We start from the raw sequence: 19,901 nt of genomic DNA on the forward strand, positions 1-19,901 counted from the left end.
CCCACACCTTAATTTCTTGGGTAAAGATGTCCATTGTGAAAATTAAGGCCTGTTGAACACGTAAAACATAAAATCTTTCCTACCACACAACTCAATTTACAGTATTTCTTGACTCTTACTGCAACACAGATATAAACAGCACATGTCAAAATTTGAATCGTAATATCCTTGCCCTCCTAGCCTCTTTCTTGGTCTATTTTGAATGGTTTTCTTGTTATCGCATCAGACGTAATGGCGATATCTGTTATGATCCTCTAAGTAGCAAGCAGTAGACATCCATGTTCACTGTCTTGAACAATAAGAAAGACATGCGTGCTAAACGCCATCATTCATGTCCGACTCTTTGTGACCCTATGGGCTATAGTCTGTCAAGGCTCCTCTGTCCTGGAACGCTTCCAGGCAACAATACTGGAGTGGGCTGCCATACCCTCCTCCTTAGGATCTTCCTGACCCAGGGATCGAACCTGCAGCTCTTATGTCTCCTGCATTGGCGGGTGGGTTCTTTGCCACTAATGCACCTGGGAAGCTTGCTCAGTCGTGTCCAACTCTGCAAAACCATGGACTGTAGCCTACCAGGCTCTCTCCATGGGATTCTCCAGGCAAGAGTACTGGAGTGGGTTGCCATTTCCTTCTCCAGGGGATCTTCCTGACCCAGGGATCGAACCTGGGTCTCCCGCATTCCAGGCAGACACTTTAACCTCTGAGCCACCAGGGGACCAACTGTAATAAGGATATATCATCCCACAAAATTAATAAGACCAGCAACAGAGAGCATTTAACTGAGACTGATACAGCAGCTCAGCCATGCCACCAATGACCTGGTTTCTCTTGATTTTTCTTCAATTTCCCTAAAACTGGCTTCAAAGTAAGTCTAAGAAGGGATTCAGAACACGGCACCCCCAAACACGTCACTTTGACATATTGATCAACTTAAGCTGCTGACACCTGAGAAACAGCAGATGCAGGAATGTCTCCGTGACCACTGCTTTCTCCTTTATTAATATGTATTCTTTATTTATTTGTCTGTGCTGGGTCTTAGTTGTGATCTAGCTCTCTGACCAGGGATGCAACCCGGGCCCCCTCCATTGAGAGGAGGATTCTTAGCCAATGCACTACCAGGACAATCCCTACAAACATTCTTAAGACTGACATGACTCCTGAGAAATAAAACAGTTTTTCCTGGTTGCCTGAAGTTGATCAGGTACCACCCTCAAGTCTGTAGGTGGGGTCTCAACCCTACCTCAACAGTTTGGCTGATTTTGTTTAAGAAAATTCAGTGGACTGATGCCAATAGGAAGGAAATGGGTGATACGCAACAAGCCATAAGATTCAATTACAATAGCTTAACTTTTAATTGTGAACACTGTACCTCTACCTTCTAGAACATATTGAAACAAAAGATTTAAATGTTGGTGAGAAGCTTTCTGGGCTTCCCAGATGGCTCTAGTGGTCAAGAACCTGCCTGCATATGTAGGAGGAATAAGAGAGCAGGTTTGATCCCTGGGTCAGGAAGATTCCCTGGAGGGAGGGCCTGGAAACCCACTACAGTTTTCTTGCCTGGAGAATCTCATGGACAGAGGAGTCTGGCAGGCTACAGTTGACAGGGTTGCAAAGAGCCAGACACTACTAAAGTAACTTACCACGCATACAAAGAAAACTTTGCAAAAGTGCTTCTGTTCAAAAACAGTATGGAAGTTCTTCAAAAAAACTAAAAATAGAACTACCATACAATCCAGCAATTCCACTCCTGGGTATATATCCAAAGAAGATGAAAATACTATTTCAAAAAGATACATATACCCCAATGCTAATAGCAGCATTATTTACAATAGCCAAGACGTGGAAGCAACCATCAGGAGATGAACGGATAAAGAAAACGTGATATGTGTATATACCCTAAAAAAGAATGGAACCCTAAAAAAGAATGAAATTCTGCCACTTGCAACAATGTGGATAGACCTATAGAGTATTATGCTTAGTAAAATAAGTCAGAAAAAGACAAATACTCTATGTTATCACTTATATGTGGAATCTAAAAAATAAAACACACTAATATATATAACAAAAGAGAAACAGATTCACATATAGAAAACTAACTAACGGTTATCAGTGGGGAACAGGAATGGGGAGGGGCAATACAGGGAGTGGTATGGGATTACGAGATACAAACTATTATGTTAAAAATAGATAAGCAACAAGGATATATTGCACAGCACAGGGAAATATAACCATTATTTTACAATAACTTTAAATAGAGTTTAATCTAAAAATATTGAATCACTATGTTGTACACCTGTAACTAATAAAATATTGTAAATCAACTGTACTTCAATAAAGTATATGGGCTGACAGTATACACACCAGGCCTGGAACAGTGTTTATTGGAGGAAATAATAGAGAAGGGGCAATGGAGTTGTTTGACCCCACTCCCCTCCAATGCCCATTTTCATAAGGGGCAGAAAACAGACTTTGTAGAGTCAGATAAGGGTCCAGGAGATGAACTGTAACCTCCTGGCTTACTAGCTCTGTGGCTAAGGATGCACCAGCCTCCCTTTAATGTGACTTTGGTTTGTGGTCCAAGTCTTAAAGATACAGTCATTTAGTATGACAGACCACCTCAGCCTTGTTCTATCACATCAGGACGCTGCCAGAAAGGTTATTCTTTTCACTCTCGGCTTTAACCAGTTTCTGTAACCCAAACAGACTCTTTCCATAGGAAGCTAGCTTCGTCTTTAGGAGGCCAGTCTGCAGGGAAGCAGCATCTGGACAAGTTAATCCTTGCCTCTCCGTCCACCCCTTGATTTCAAAAGATAGTTTCTGTGTGTCCTGTTCCTCTTCACCACCTGACTTGTACCTGTACCCATTGAACCCATAGCGTTGTAAGTCTCTGGCTTTGCTGTAGTAGATACTGAAGGATGGTTAAAACAGTGAGCAGCCAAAGAATTCACACCTGAGGGACTTCCCTGCCTATCCAATGGCTAAGACTCTGTGCTTCTGAAACCCATCTGGATGAAATGAGGTCAGGGTGTGTGTATTGTACCCAAGCTCACGGCCTCTACGAGGAAGAGGAATTTCCTCACTGAGCTGGGCAGTTAGCAGTGACCACTCAAGGCTTGTGATGAGGAAGGAGTGTTTTATTGAAAAGAAAACAGAAAGACTTCTGACATAAACATCAGAAGGGGGTAACAGAGAATACCCCCATCGTTATCTTGAACAGAGCATTATATACTTTTCAAAAGAATATCTCAAGGTTGTAAAAGTTTTACCAGACCCTTTCCCAAGGCATACATCCTGAGGTAACATCAGTACAAGATTAGCCAGCAGGAACAAGTTCCTGCTAAGAAGAAAACATGCTTTCAAACAAGATATACTGTTGCTACATAATCATTAACACAGGGCCTACCTGTGACTGGTAACACAAAGAAAGTGTAAACGTCCCTAAGAGCCTTGGACTACTTATCAACCTGCCTGATGTTAACTATATCACTTCTAATTCAGGGGGCCCATGTTCAATCACTGGTCAGGGAACTAGATTTCACATGCCATAACTGAAGATCTCACATTCCACCACAAAGAACCAGTGCAGCCAAATAAATAAGTATTAAAAAAGAAGAAGAAGAACACCTAAAGTCCTCCCAAATACCAGGGACTAAGGGATCCCAGAGCAGATAAGACAAGAGGTTCCAGGCTGCTGGTCAGAGCACTTTACTCAGTCATTCTACCTGTTTCTATATATAGGAGTCTGATTGTTCTACCTTGCTACCAGTGTGATTCTAAGCACAACACAGTTTTGGTCAGGGTACAATCCACCCCTTATCTAGTTTGCCAAGATGCTGAAACTTGAGCCACTTCACTTGCTTATCTGGTCTAGCAGCAACAGATTCCATATGGATGTCACCAGTTCATGACCCCCTCAAACTCAGAAATGAAACCTCATGTGAAGCTGAAGTTTCATGTATTGGACTAGCCAAAAAGTCCATTCATTTTTTTCTGTAAGATGGAATACCCTACAGTATTTGGCCAACCCAATACTTTATACAGCAACCACTTCCATGCCCAAGGATGGTTGTGGATCCTAGGAGGGAGTCCTGGAAAATGTGGATGGCTACCCCAGAGTGAAGACCGTATTCACTAAAGGCAGACTGGAGATGACTATCTGTCTAGACAGTTAGAAAAGTCCAAGGTCACAGAGTTCATTCCAGGAAGTCATAGTCATTCATGGTCATTGTCAGAGGTGTTTCTACTGGAGGGCATAAGCTTTGAGTAGTTAAATGAGACTGAATCTGTAGCTGTGACTGAGGCGTGTGCATGGCCTGGAGAGGAGACGAGGTGCTTTGTAAGCCCAGAAACCTGGGTCCTTTCTTAGTGGTTTCACGGGCAGGCATTAGGTCGGGTAACACGATAGAGGATGTCAAGGGACAAAGAGGGCTGGGAGCAGACCCAGCATGTGATACTCTCCCCTCCACATCTGAGTCTAGACTAATCCTCCTCCTCTCCAGCCCCACCTGAGAGACTATCAGGGAGGAAGAAGTTTTCCTCTACCCTTCTTGGTTCTTCCAGCTGGTCTAAGACTTAAAATGACATGGGACTCACCTGGAAGTCCAGGGGTTAATACCCTGAGCTCCCAGATATTAGTGTATGTAAAATAATAGCCAAGGGGAATTTGCTGTACGACTCAGGAACTCAAACAGGGGCTCTGTGACAACCTAGAGGTGTGCGATGGGGAGGGAGGTGGGAGGGAGGTCTAAGAGGGAGGAGACATATATATACCTATGACTGATTCATGTTGATATTTGGCAGAAAACAACAAAATTCTGTAAAGCAATTACCCTTCAATTTAAAAATAAATTAGTTTTTTAAAAAAGACTCCAAGCTCTCAGTGCAGCAGGCCCAGATTCAATCCTTGGTCAGGGAACTAAGATCCCGCATGCCACATGGAATGGCCAAAAAAAATGTGTGTGTGAGTTGTTTAGTTGTGTCTGACTCTTTGCAACCCCACGGACTGTAGCTGACCAGTCTCCTGTGTCCATGAAATTCTCCTGGCAAGAATATTGGAGTGGGTTGCCATTCCCTTCTCCAAGGGAATCTTCCTAACCCAAGGATCAAACTCACATCTCCTGCATTGCAGGCAGATTCTTCACCATCTGAGCCACCAGGGAAGTCCCCCTCCCCCCCCAAAAAAAAAATGAATAAATAAAAATTAAAAGACATCAATTTTTTAAGTATCAAATTTATATTTTAAAATGACATGAGATAGATTAACAGAAGAAAAACAAATAAAAGTTCAATAACATGCATACCTGGGAAAGACCCAGGAAAACTGAGCAACTCACCAAAATGGTTTAAAACCTTAAATGCAAAAGAGAGTGAAGATAAAAGAGAATTTTAGAAGTAGTGGTTTGGGACTTCAAGAGTGAGGAAGGCAATTGACATTGAGATGGAAAAGCAAATGTTTGCTAAACAAATGTCTGCAGGGCCTTGCAGTTCAAGAGACAGAGAATGGACTCTGTTCTCTATTGTTTTGCCCACCATTCCTAATCCATACTCTTCTCAGCTATCTCTGGTGAGAGCTCCACTCTGGGAATAGGCTTTCTACCTAAATTCTTTCAAGCAGTTAGGGAAAAGGTCAAAGTTTCTTCTTGAGTCTTTGGGTGGGTCTTGAATGTTTTCAGTTCTAAATAATCCGTAGGGACTTCTCTGGTGGTCCAGTGGTTAAGAATCTGCCTGCTGATGTAGGGGACACAGATTTAATCCCTGATCCAGGAAGATTCTCCCATGCCTCGGAGCAACTAAGTCCGTGGGCCACAACTACTGAGCTTGAGCTGTAGAGCCCATGCTCTGCAACAAGAGAAACCACGCAGTGAGGAGCCCACGCAGCACAATTAGAGATAGCCCACTGCACAATGGAGACCCAGTGCGGCCAAAGATGAATAAAATTTAAAAACAAAACAAAAACACATAATTCACATGTCAGAGACATTCTGGGGTGCTGAGTCACGCTCGCCTACAAGTTTTGCTCTGCTCTCAAAGCAATCAATCTACGGAGCCTTTTCTCCAGCTTTAGATCAGGTTGTATTTTCACAAACACCAGAGGAAGTGCTCGGCTTGTGTTTGAAAGAATGTCAAACAGAAATAACTGCTCTTACATGCTAAGAATCACATTCAGGCCAATAAGATAGATATTTATCCGATGATAAGCATCACTTCCAAAGTGAGGCCTGGGGATTACAGCAGATTCCTGTCCCCCATTCACGCTCAGGAGGAACACAAAGGCCACCGAGGGCAAAATCGTGGGTCACGGGGACAGTGCTTTTTTTTTGGCAGCCGTGGCACTCGCTCTCCTAAGCATTATTCATTTAAATTGAATATCTACCATGTGACTTCACCCAATAGTCTGTTTTTTTGTGTGTAATTAGCTGATGTTGCAGTTTCTCTATAAATTCAAGGAGAAATAAAGCAATTCCTGCCAACCAAAGGCCCTTCTACACCAATATGAAAATACAGTTTAATACGAAGTAAGCATGATAGTATTTACGCAAAAGCCAGGCAGCACGAACGTGACTGCAAAGTCTGAACAGAGTCTGACATCAATGTATATAGAAAATTATAGGCAAGAATAATTAAAACCACCTTCATCTCTGAGATAGATTGTCTCTATATACCTTCAAAGTTAGCCCGGAGCGTAAATGTGTTTACAGCTTAAAGGATCAGAAAGCAGATTTGTATTGCAAAATCAAAAGGTTAGCCCTCCTATGGGGCCTATTCTGTTTCCTAGAAACATCCCAAGGTGAGGGAGAGGAGGTGTCAGGATGGAAAAAGTTTTCCTGGACCTTCTTAGAGACTCTAGGTCTAAAAATTGAACCCACAGAAACAGGAGAAGAGCATACAAACTTATTTAATATAAGTTTTATGTGACACTGAGGCTTCATAAGGAAATGAAGACCTAAAGAGACAGTACAGTACTTTAATACTAGGTTTGATGAAGGTGTGAAGGAGGAAACAGACAGCACAGGCTCCATCTTGAAAGCAGGACTCCATCTTGGGCCGGGCTGTGGACTTTGAGCTATACGCGCAGAATCTATGGAAACGATATATAAACTGGAAAGCCAGGCCCCCCGGAAGGAAGAGCCCCAGGGCTCATACCTGGACTCTCCTTCACCTAAAAGAATACCCTAATTATCTGTGTAACCGAATAGAATCATACATTCTATTATGCTTATTGGGGTATGACCACAGGCCTATTGATAATTGTCCACTGTTAACTACCTAGGCTTAAGGCATATGAATCACAGGTTAACTTTGATTGTATCTTTCTTTTCCTTTGTTCAGACTAGTTTCAGGGAATTTAGGGAGGTGGGTTTGGGCTCATGCACTTAGGGTATATAAGGTTTTCACAAAAACTGGTTGGGGTCCTTGGCTAAGAGGAGACTCTGCCTTGGGCCCGCTGGTGTCATAAACTGCACTCCACTATCTGCATTGTCCTTCTGAGTGAGTTTGTTTCCCAGAACGTGCGACTACAACAGGTGGACAGTCGTTGAGGACAAGTTAAGGAGTTGTTGTTTAGTCGCTAAGTCATGTTCGACTCTTTTGTGACCCCACGAACTGTAGCACCCAAGGCTTCTCTGTCCATGGGATTTCCCAGGCAAGGATTGTAGGGTAAGGGAATTAGAGAAAGCGAGGTTCAGAGAAAGCGAGAAGGGGCAGCAGTCAGATTAGTGAGCTGCTGCACTAACCCAAGAAAAGAGTAAGGCTCTATAGGCATATATGTGGAAATCTACTGTCTTAAGGGGGCCTGTTCTTCTCCAAGGTTGTTCAGATTAGTTATCTCTTAAATGACTGGGGCAAGGAATTATGGAGATCGGCCAGAGGCTGGGACCGTCTGGGAGCTGGGCGTAATCAATCTTAATGTCCATTTTTTCCTTGGTGAGAGAGTTCTTTGTTTTGCATAGAATGGTGGGGAGGAGCTGGAGGGGAGTTTTAACTCCAGGCTATTTTGAGCTGTGTAACTTTCCTTCAAGGATACTGGAGTGGGTTGCCCTTTCCTTCTCCAGGGGATCTTCCAGACTGATGGGCTGAACCTGAGGCTCCTGTGTGGCAGGTGGGTTCTTTACTTCTAGCCACCTGGGAAGCCCTAGTCATGGAGTGTGAGGTCTAACTGAAGTAAATTGGGGGAAACTTAGCAAGACTGGTTGGTTAGGATTCTTCTTGGTGTCCCTCTGTCTTCAGAGACAAGAATGCTCCTTTCCCAGGTATAGGGAGGGCACTTCTTACCTGAGGGTTTTATGGCCTATTTCTGGAAAAGAAGGTCGGGGAGGGGAGGAGAAGGTCTGAGCAATTTCGCTTCTTCTACTGTTGACTCAAACTCTTTCAGCCTAAAATATTCAATATGTCAAGGTACCATGTTTCAGGCTAGTGTGTCCTGAACCCATCAGAGGCAATCACCTCCCTTTTATTTTTTAAACAAAGAAAGCTTGCTCATCTTACCCTGATTTGGCTTGCTCATGTCCTTCCTGCAACTGCTACTAATCACCTAGTAGAACAAATCATACAAAAACTGCCGGAATCTATTTTATATACATCTTTATATATTTATAGACAAACGTATTCCAGTGAAATTTTTTTTGAAAAACACAGAAGTGTATAGAATGGAAAGGTAAAATTTTCTTCCTCCCGCACCCTCCATCACAGCCTACCTTGCCCCCTCTCCTCTCCTTTCTCTAGAAGGGACTCTGACCTATTTTTATGTATAAAAAGAAACAAAGACAGAAGTGGTCTGAACAGTTAGGTAGATTCTCTGGCTTCCTGGGTCTTTTGCATCGCAAAGACATCAAGGCCATCAAATCAGAGACTGTGGCATTGAAGGCCATTTATTGCATGAGGTTTTTCATTTATTTATAATGAATTTTATCTGAAAGTCAAAACTTGCCAGACATTAACCTTGACAACTTGATCAACGAACCGAGAAGATCTGTGATGGAGTTCTGGTCTAAATAAGATTTCTGGGCTTGTACTGATGAATTTTGACAAATTAAAAGATCCTGGGAATTTCCCCTGGTGGTCCAATGGTTAGGACACAGCGCTTTCACTGCAGTGGCCTAGGTTCAATCCCTAGTCTGGGAACTAAGATCTTGTAAGCTGTGCAGCGTGGCCAAAAAAAGAAAAAACTAAAAGATATTAAAGGTGCTTCTCTCCCTTCTTTCCTTTCTCCCTCTGTTGCAGAAACCAGTAATCGAGAAACCAAGCATCACATTCAGAGAGTCAGAGAACTCAGGTTTATTACCCTGGTGGGCCCAGAGGAGTTAACACTCCAATCTCTGAGCCCCAAACAAAGGGGTTACAGAGTTTTTATATACAGATTATAGGGGGCAAAACTAGCTCCTAATAGGCTGCTTTAAGGGGTTTCGTGTGCGCAGGAGCAGCAGTCAAGATGGGGAGGAGGATGCCTGACCTTTACATAGACAGGCATGATTAAGCAAGTTTGCAGGGGCTGGGCAACTAGCAAACAGCAGGACAAGGATGAATGAGGTAAGCTCCAGTTCCTAGTATTAAGTCCCCACTTTCTGAGACTAGGTGACCTATGTGATCCAGACTTTGTAACGAGCAAGCTGAGTTACAGAGGCAGAAGGAGCAGGAGGTTATGTAAAATTTTAACTTTTCCTCTTCACCTCCTCTTCCATTTCTCCACACTGGGGACATTCTTCCTGACCAGTTTCACACCTGCCAAAGACTTCAATTACTGCCTTCATTAATGTAAGGTAAGGGAACTAGAGAGGGCAAGGTTCGGACAAAGAACGAGACTCTACAGGAACAGATCACCTTTAATGAGGTGAGAAGGGGCAGCAGTTGGACCAGTGAGCTGCTGCACTAAGTCAAGAAAAGAGTAGGTGTATATACAGAAAACATATACATGCGGAGATATATTGTTTTGAAGGGGTCTGTTTTTCCTCAAGATTATTTTGTTTAGTTGGCTTCTAACAACTGGAGCAGGGAATTTCTGAGACCTGCCGGAGACTGGGACCAGCTGGGAGCTGAACGTAATCAATCTTGATGTTCATTCCTTTCTTAGGGGGAGAAAGTTATTTATTTTGTATAGAATGGGGGAAAGATCCAGAGGGAAGTTTTAACTCCAGGCTACTTTGAGCTGTGTAGCTTTCCTTCAATTAGGATAACTCTGAAGCTCAATACACCCTACAGCCTAGCACATCCTGATACGTCTCAGCAAGACTAGCAGCCCAGAGTGGCTCCACCACCCAACTCAATGTCCAAACAGAAACCTGGAATTCACCCTCTTTTCAGTCCCCCACATCAAATTGATGTCTAAGTACAGTGCCTTCTACTTTCTTGTTAGCTCTTAAATACAGAACTTTACGAGTGGGCCCTGCACACTGCTGTGCCCCAGATGCGGTGAGGGTGGGCTGAATTATCAGTTCAGCAGCTGCAGGAGGTGAGGGGCAGATCTCCAGGCCTGGTGACCTTGATCATGGGTGGCATCAGCCTGCAGCAGCTTGGAGCGGGGCTTGGGATCCCAGCAGGAAATTGGGCTGGGTAGTGGTGGTGAGAGCACCAGATCCTAGCCACTAGATCAGAAAAGAATTCCCACAAGGACAGAATGTAGTAAAACAAAGTATTATTAGGAAGGAAAAGAGTACGTGTGGATAGGCACACGTGCAGACTCAGAGGGAGAGAGAGTTGCTGAATCGTGCTCTCGTGGCAGTTTGAATTCCTTTTATGAGGCATTTCTTCCGGGTTTCCTTTGACCAATCATTTTGGTTTGCCTGGTTCACCGTCCATATTTGCTGTATCTCAGGATCCTCCCAGGTGTGCTCATGCATCTCTTAGAGAAAATGGATTTTACCAAAAAGGCATATGGGTAGGGAACATCCCTTGAGCTAACTCCCCTTTGGCCTCCAAGGAGTCTTTTCTCTGCATGTGTGGTCAGGGAGGTCTCCTGACTTTGAGAATAAGAAATAAGTTATCTGGGCAGGGCCCAGTCTCCTCCCTTAATTGTTCTCCTATTCTCCTTGGAGTTTCATCCCACAGGGAATGAATCTCTAATTGCTTTACCCTGGAGGGAGGGGTGGGGATAGGGTAAGTGGGCCTTAGCCCCAACTTGTGAGCACTGTCCTCCAAGCACCCTAGTGCACAAGATGTACAACATCTCTTTTTTCCCCCAAAGACGGCAAGATTTATTACTTGCAGCAAGGAGGACACTTGCCTTCCCAAAGCAGTGTCTCAATAGCATCACTTTTCTGACTGTTCTGTGTCCTCTCCTCTCCATCTCCACAGCCATAGTGATTGTGGTCCCCACCTGGTGTCATCTCTCTGCTTCAAGCCTGACCATCCACTCCACACCAGAGCCTGCCACTGACCATACACTTGCCTGCTTCCCTGTCATCCACAAGATAAACTTCAGGCTCATACCCGACAACCAGGCTGTAGAACTCTTCTGTACTCATTTAACCTTTCCTGCCTTCTCTCTCCCTCCATTCCCTTCTTCCCCTACTTTTTAGGCACGCCAAACCACAGATTTATCCATTGTTCCTTCAGTGCCATTCCAAAAATCAAAATCCAAAATCGTTTTAAGAACCAAACATTTTCCTTTCTTTCACAGCAAATTCATTTCGTAGCAAATGACTGACTGGTGGCTATTTATGGTCTTAATTTGTTACACTTAGTGTAATATTTGTACATTTTCCCAACAGATGAATTAATAGTTTGCAATACTCACTGAGAAGTTATGAAAATATGTATAGGTATCTGTAAGGCGAGTGTGGAGAAAAAGAGAAGGAACCGGGCAAAGAAAAGGGAATTTATTAAAGGGAAACAAAAGAATGACTGGCCCCTGAGAAGAACCAGCAGCCCACCCTTCTGATGGATTCTTTTTTTTTTTTTTTCTGTCTTGTGTAACTGAAACTTTTTATTCGTTAAACAGAATTCTGATGGATCCCTCTTATACCCTGTAGATGGGAAATCAGGTCCCCTGAAGTGGGGTGGTTAGTTTATCTTTAGCCTGCAACTGGAGTCTGACAGTCACGTAGTCTTGAGAGAGCCAGAGGTGTTCCACGGTAGGGTGGTCACATAGTCTTGGGAAACTAAGTGCCAGGGGCGAAAACAGGATGTCGCTTGAGCAATGTAGTCAGTCTCATGGGTCACCATGACGTCTTCTTTTGTTTGCAAGGTCAGCACAATAATCCATTTTAACAATGAGCCCCCAAGCAGACCCTATCAGTATCAAATTGCCAACATCTGTTGGATCATAGAAAAAGTAAGAGAATTGTGGGGAAGGCATCTACTTCTGCTTCACTGACTACACGAAAGCCTTTGACTGTGTGGATCACAACAAACTGTGGAAAATTCTTAAAGAGATGGGAATACCAGATCCCCTTATCTGCTTTCTGAGAAACCTGTATGCAGGTCAAGAAGCAACAGTTAGAACCAGACATGGAACAACGGACTGGTTCCAAATTGGGAAAGGAATACATTAAGGCTGTATACTGTCACCCTGCTTATTGAACTTATATGCAGAGTACATCATACGAAATGCCAGGCTGGATGAAGCTCAAGTTGGAATCAAGATTGCTAGGAGAAATATCAATAACCTCAGATATGCAGATGACTTTACCACTAGCACCACTGGCTTACCAGGTGGCACTAGTGGTAAAGAACTCCCTTGCCAATGCATGAGACTTAAGAGACCAGGACTGGATCCCTGGGTCGGGAAGATCTCCTGGAGAAGGAAATGGCAACCCACTCCAGTATTCTTGCCTGGAGAATCCTATGGACTGAGGAGTCTGGCAGGCTAGATTCCATGGAGTCACAAAGGATCGAATACAACTGAAGAGACTTAGCACGCATACACACACATGCAGATGACACCACCCTTACCGCAGAAAGCGAAAAGGAACTAAAGATGAAGGTGAAAGAGGAGAGTGAAAAAAGTGGCTTAAAGTCAACTCAACATTCAAAAAACTAAGATCATGGCATCCAGTCCCATCATTTCATGACAAATAGACGGGGAAACAATGGAAACAGTGACAGACTTTATTTTCTTGGGCTCCAAAATCATTGCAGATGGTGACTGTAGCCATGAAATTAAAAGATGCTTGCTCCTTGGAAGAAAAGCTATGACCAACCTAGAGAGCGTATTAAAAAGCAGAAACATTACTTTGCCAACAAAGGTCTGTCTAGTCAAAGCTATGGTTTTTCCAGTAGTCATGTATAGATGTGAGAACTGGACCATAAAGAAGGCTGAGCACTAAAGAACAGATGCTTTTGAACTGTGGTGTTGGAGAAGACTCTTGAGAGTCCCTTGGACTGCAAGGAGATGATACCAGCCCATCCTAAAGGAAAAAGAAAGAAAAGATAGCACTAAGCTGTATCAACTCTTGCAATCCCATGAGCTGTAGCCTACCAGGCTCCTCTTTCCATGGGATTCTCCAGGCAAGAAAACTGGGGTGGGTAGCCATTTCCTTCTCCAAAAGTTGCTTACTCATGTCCGACTCTTTGCAACCCCATGGACTATACTGTCCATGGAATTCTTCAGGCCAGAATACTGTAGTAGGTAGCCTTTCCCTTCTCCAGGGGATCTTCCCAACCCTGGATCGAACCCAGGTCTTCCGCATTGGAGGTGGATTCTTTCCTAGCTGAGCCACAAGGGAAGCCCAGGAATATTGGAGTGGGTAGCCTATCCCTTCTCTAGTCAATCTTCCTGACCCAGGAATTGACTTGGGGTCTCCTGCATTGCAGGCGGATTCTTTACCAACTGAACTATCAGGGAAGCCCAATCCTAAAGGAAATCAATCCTAAATATTCATTGGAAGGATTGACACTGAAGCTGAAGTTCCAATACTTTGGGCCACCTGATGCAAAGAGCTGACTCATTAGAAAAGACCCTGATGTTATTAAAGATTTGAAGGCAGGAGGAGAAGGGGGCGAAAGAGGATGAGATGGTTGGACAGCATCACCGATTTAATGAAGATGAGTTTGAGGAAACTCCAGGAGATGGTGAAGGACAGGGAAGACTGGTGTGCTACAGTCCATGGGGTCACAGAGAGTTGGACATGATTGAGTAACTGAACAACAATTCTAAAATAAAAAATTCTGACTTCTGAAATATAGTTCTGCTGCTGCTGCTGCTAAGTCGCTTCAGTCGTGTCTGACTCTGTGTGACCCCATAGATAGCAGCCCACCAGGCTCCTCTGTCCCTGGGATTCTCCAGGCAAGAACACTGGAGTGGGTTGCCATTTCCTTCTCCAATGCATGAAAGTGAAGAGTAAAAGTGAAGTCGCTCAGTCGTGTCTGACTCTTAGCAACCCCATGGACTGCAGCCTATCAGGCTCCTCCACCCATGGGATTTTCTAGGCAAGAGTACTGGAGTGGGTTGCCATCGCCTTCTCCTGAAATATAGTTCACTGTTAGGATTTTGAATAAGTGAGAGTGGACCTAGAGCAGATACTGGAATCCTTTGGGCAGGGGGCCTCGGTTCCTTTCCATCTGAGTTTCTCCTCCAGACCCTCTCCAAGGGCTGAACAGCCTTGCTCACAGCATGGCATCTGGGTTCCAAGAAGGGGACAGAAGGATAGGAAGTGGAAGCTGTTCATTTCTTTCTTTACATTTATGTATGTATCTACTTATTTATTTATTGGCCATTGCATGCAGGATTTTAGTTCCACGACCAAGAATCAAACTCATGCTGACTACAGTAGAAGCATGGAACCTTAACCACTGGACTGTTCGGAAATTCCCAAAGCTGTCCATTTCTAAAGCACAGCATCACTTTCACCTATTCTTCCACCTATCACTTTCCCCTACACATTACTAGTCACAGATCTTGATGGGAGGAGTGTCACAGAATTTTGCAATGTTTTAAACAACCAGAATACTACTACTCACTCTTCAAGTAGTAGTTCCAACACCATCCCCTCTGAGAACCTTACTGAACTTCTTATAAGAATGCAAAATACTCCTCCTTTGTATTTACCTAAAGTGTGTAGAGAAATTCCTTTTTTTAACTCAACTTTACTGAGACAGAAATATAATATACACACCTATATACATACAATGAAACTCCCCTATTGTAAGGCTATGGTTTGATGGGGTTTTGATGAATGTATACGTGTGTGTAATCAGCACCACAATCAAGATCTAGAAAATTACCATTACACTAAAAAGCTCCCCGCACATGAAAGAGCTGTGTTGAGGCTTTTGTCGCTCTTGTTTTTCTGCTGCTGTTTGCTTGTTCATTTATTTGTTTGTGTGATTGGTTGGTTGGCTGGTTTGAGCTAGGAAAAGGGAAAGGGAGAGTGAAGAAAATCTATGATTACAGTCTACTCTTCTGAATTAAGGGAAATTAAGGGACATAGATAGAATCATGCATTTGTCCACTGCTGCTAACCATAAAGGGGCCTCCCCGGTAGCTCGGTGGTAAAGAATCTGCCTGCAATGCAGGAGCCGCAGGAGACTCAGGTTCAATCCCTGGGTCTAGAAGATTCCCTGGAGGAGGACATTGCAGCCCACTCCAGTATTCTTGCCTGGAGAATCCCCTGGACAGAGAAGCCAGGCGGGCAACAGTCATAGGGTCGCAAAGAGTCAGACACAACTGAAGCACCTGAGTACACACAGAAGCCAACCATAAAAGTTTGGTAGTTCCAAGCATTGCTATGCTCTGTCTCACTGAGCAAGTTGGGTATGAAGAGGAAGATTTAAAATTTACACCCAGGTAGAAATAACTTCATCCTCCTTCTGCTTCTGTACTCAGCTTGCTCCTTGCAAAGTCACATAAGATACACAGTTTCGGCAGGGGTGGGGGGTGGAGGTGGAAAATTACAGTGCTAGGAGCTGAAACTTACCTCACCCTTGTCCTACTTCTGAAATTACCCAGCCCGTGAAATCCTGCTCAACCATTTTGTTTGTGTAAAGGTCAGGCATCCCCTTTTGCTGTGCCTTAACTTCTGTTCCCCACTGCACAAAACCCCTAGTTTAAACGAACCTATTATCAGTCAGCACTGCCCACTGAAGTTTGATGTCATGCACTACCTATAAAAACTTTGTAACCCCTTTGTTCCAGCCTCAGAGCTGGAAGTGTTAATTGTTCTGGGCCTGGGGGAGTAATCAAGTTCTCCAGCTCTCCAAGTGTGGTGCTTGGTTTCTTGATGGTCTGGCTTCTGCAACAGATGGAGTAATGGTCAAGTCTCCAGCTCTGCAAGCACAAGGTACATTCAATCTCATTTCTGCTTAAAATGCTCCAATGGCTTCATGCTCTTTAGAATGAAATTTAATTCCCTTGCCCCAGATGATACCACTGTGACCTGGCCTCTGGGACTCACTCTGCTATGGTCACATGGCTGTCCTTTAGTTCTCCAACTCAGTGTGTTCCTACCTCAGGGCCTTTGCACTAGCTGTTCCCCCTTTCTGTCAATCAAATAGCTCTTTTCAATGTTACCTCCTCAGAAAAGCTGAACCTGAATTCCTGACCCAAATACATTCTCTTGAGTATCACGGTATCAGTATGAATCCAAAGATTCCACTCTTGAAGAGGAAATGTAGAAATACCTGGATCTCATGCCCCTTGTCTAGTGTGTATTCTGGTAATAAGCTGTATCTTACAGCCAAGGATCCCTGGGGGCACTCTGTTAGTGAAATCAGTTCAGTTCAGTTCATTTCAGTCACTCAGTCGTGTCCGACTCTTTGCAACCCCATGAACCACAGTATGCCAGGCCTCCCTCTCTATCACTAACTCCCGGAATCCACCCAAACCCATGTCCATTGAGTCGGTGATGCCATCCAACCATCTCATCCTCTGTCGTCTCCTTCTCCTCCTGCCGTCAATCCTTCCCAGCATCAGGGTCTTTTCAAATGAGTCAGCTCTCTGCATCAGGTGGCCAAAGTATTGGAGTTTCAGCTTCAGCATCAGTCCTTCTTGTGACAAAACACATGATTGTAGCATTGATCATACAGTATTAAAATTACTGATTTACTTGTGCACCTTAATTTCAGATGACAAATCACTTGAGGGCATAAACTGTTCTTGGTCACCGAGACCCTGGCACATAACGGATATGCTCATTAAATATATATTGAATGACTAAAGAAATAAATGAGTAAAACTGTTGATGCAAATAATCAATAATCAATCTATAATATGGAACAGAAGAGGGTTTTATTTGAGCCAAACTGAGGACTATAGCCCAGAAGATGATCTCTCAGCAGTTCTGAGAAATTGCTCTGGTGGAAGATTGGTTTTCAGCACAGTTTTATATCAGAACAAACATCAAACATGACAGGGGTACATTCCTGCAAGGTTTCAAAAGAGATAGATTAATATGCACGCAGAGAGCATGTATGATCCTGGGGTCTAGGAATGGAAACTTCTCTTCAAGGGAGTGCTAACACTGGACTCATAGGAAGGAAGTCATTTTATCCTCATCTTCAAAGAGGACCTTCTTTACCTGAATGGTTAAGACTGATGTACAACATGTTTGAAAGGACATAAGTCAGGCAGTTGTGGTTCACACAAAGTTTAAGGCCAAATCATGTATAAGCCAGAATGACATCCCCATACTTGAATATCTGAAATTTTTTTCCATCAAAACCTATAACGCTAAAGCTGACCCGTTTAATGTGAGAAGCTCCAGTCACTGATTGAGTCTTTGAGTTAATTCCTAACAAGAATTTTGCAATTTCTCTTTTGGTCTCTTACTCTAGTTGCTGCATGTGATGGTTAATTTTATGTGTCAGCTTGACTAGGCTAAGGGATACCCAGATAGCTGGTAAGATATTTTTTCATCTTCTAATAATCAACTTTTGACCCCTTGGCTAGATAGTTAGCATATGTAGAAGTGGAATTATTGAGTGGTATGATAAACATGTTTAATTATATATATCAATATATATGTCAGGTCTTCCATGATAGCTCAGTTGGTAGAGAATCCACCTGCAATGCAGGAGACCCTGGCTCAATGCCTGGGTCAGGAAGATCCGCTGGAGAAGGGATAGGCTACCTACTCCAGGATTCTTGAGCTTCCCTTGTGGCTCAGCTGGTAAAGAATCTGCCTTCAATGCAGGAGACCTGGGTTTGATCCCTGGGTTGGGAAGATCCCCTGGAGAAGGGAAAGGCTACCCACTCCAGTTACTCTGGCCTAGAGAATGCCATGGACAGTATAGTCCATGGGGTTGCAAAGAGTCAGACATGCATGACTGAGCAACTTTCACTTTCATACTGAATATATATTTGAATTATACATACATATATATATATATATATATATATATATATATATGGAGAAGGCAATGGCACCCCAATCCAGTACTCTCACCTGGAAAATCCCATGGACGAAGGAGCCTGGTAGGCTGCAGTCCATGGGGTCATGAAGAGTCGGGCACAACTGAGCGACTTCACTTTCACTTTTCACTTTCATGCATTGGAGAAGGAAATGGCAACCCACTCCAGTGTTCTTGCCTGGAGAATCCCAGGGACGGGGGAGCCTGGTGGGCTGCTGTCTATGGGGTCGCGCAGAGTCAGACACCACTGAAGCGACTTAGCAGCAGCATATATATATGCATGCTAAGTCGCTTCAGTCTTGTCCAACTCTTTCGGCACTTTCATCTCAGGTTCAAAGGATTGGTTAACAAAATATGCCACTTATTATATACAAATAAATAATGCCAATATTTATTAGAGAATTATATATTTTACATTCAACATACTAATATTAAAAGAAAAGAGAAATAGAAACAGCAGAGGATACATCACCAAATTGAGTTTTGACCGACATCCAGATTCAAACAGCGCTGGGAAGTCACATGTCACAGCACATCTGGAGTCCCAGTTTGGAAAAGTTTCCAGGCAGCGCAACCACTCTGTAGATGAGACTTCAAACATTGTGTTCTGGGTTCCTGTTTATAATCCCAGGACACAAACTGATATCATCATTAATCTGTGAGTAAACAGCAGCTCTGGTTTCACATTAATGTTGTTTTATCTTGTAAAACCTGGAATGTTGTTAAGCCTGGGGCTTGGTTGGCCAGTGCCCCTCCAGGGGCTCAGGAATCTCAACATTCATCCCCATCTTATCTATGGGCTGCAGGTCTTGCACTCACAGCAGGCAGGCACTCACAGTCAGGGCAGTGTCCAGGCAGATTAGAAGCAAGGTCAGAGGCCTGCTCTGTTTCGTCTCTGAAGCCTAAACAAGACTATTTAATTTCCCTAACAATGACTCTATAGACTGTAGCCAATCAGGCTCCTCCGTCCATGGGATTTTCCAGGCAAGAGTACTGGAGTGGGGTGCCATTGCCTTCTCCATATATATATATATATATATGTGTGTGTGTGTGTGTGTGTGTGTGTGTATAATTCAAATATATATTTAGTATGAAAGTGAAAGTTGCTTAGTCTCCAGGCAAGAATATTGGAGTGGGTTGCCAAGCCCTCCTCCAGGGGATCTTCCAGACCCAGGAATCAAACCTACATCTCCTGTGGTTCCTGCATTGCAGGCAGCTTCTTTACTGCTGAGCCACTGGGGAAGCCCTATATGTGTGTGTGTGTGTGTGTGTGTGTGTGTGTAAGTAATATTACCAAGCTATTTCCCAAAGTGGTTGTACTATTTTACATTTCCACCAGCCAAAAATAAGAATCCAGTTGCCAGACATCCTCATCAACACTTGGTATTGTGCATCTTTTTTTTAAATTGGGGGTATAGTGATTGAAAATATTTCAGGTGTACAGCAAAGTACTTCAGTTATACCTACATGTATACATTCTTTTTCACACTTTTTTCCATTATAGATCACTATAAGATACTGAATATAGTTCCTTTTGCTATACAGTAGGTCCTTGCTGTTTTGTGTATCCTTTAAATTTTGGACATTCTACATATTGAGTGACTAAGAGAAGGAGAAATATC

The sequence above is a fragment of the Oryx dammah genome, unplaced genomic scaffold (genome assembly GCF_014754425.2).
Source record: "Oryx dammah isolate SB20612 unplaced genomic scaffold, SCBI_Odam_1.1 HiC_scaffold_2, whole genome shotgun sequence".
Taxonomy (NCBI): domain Eukaryota; kingdom Metazoa; phylum Chordata; class Mammalia; order Artiodactyla; family Bovidae; genus Oryx; species Oryx dammah.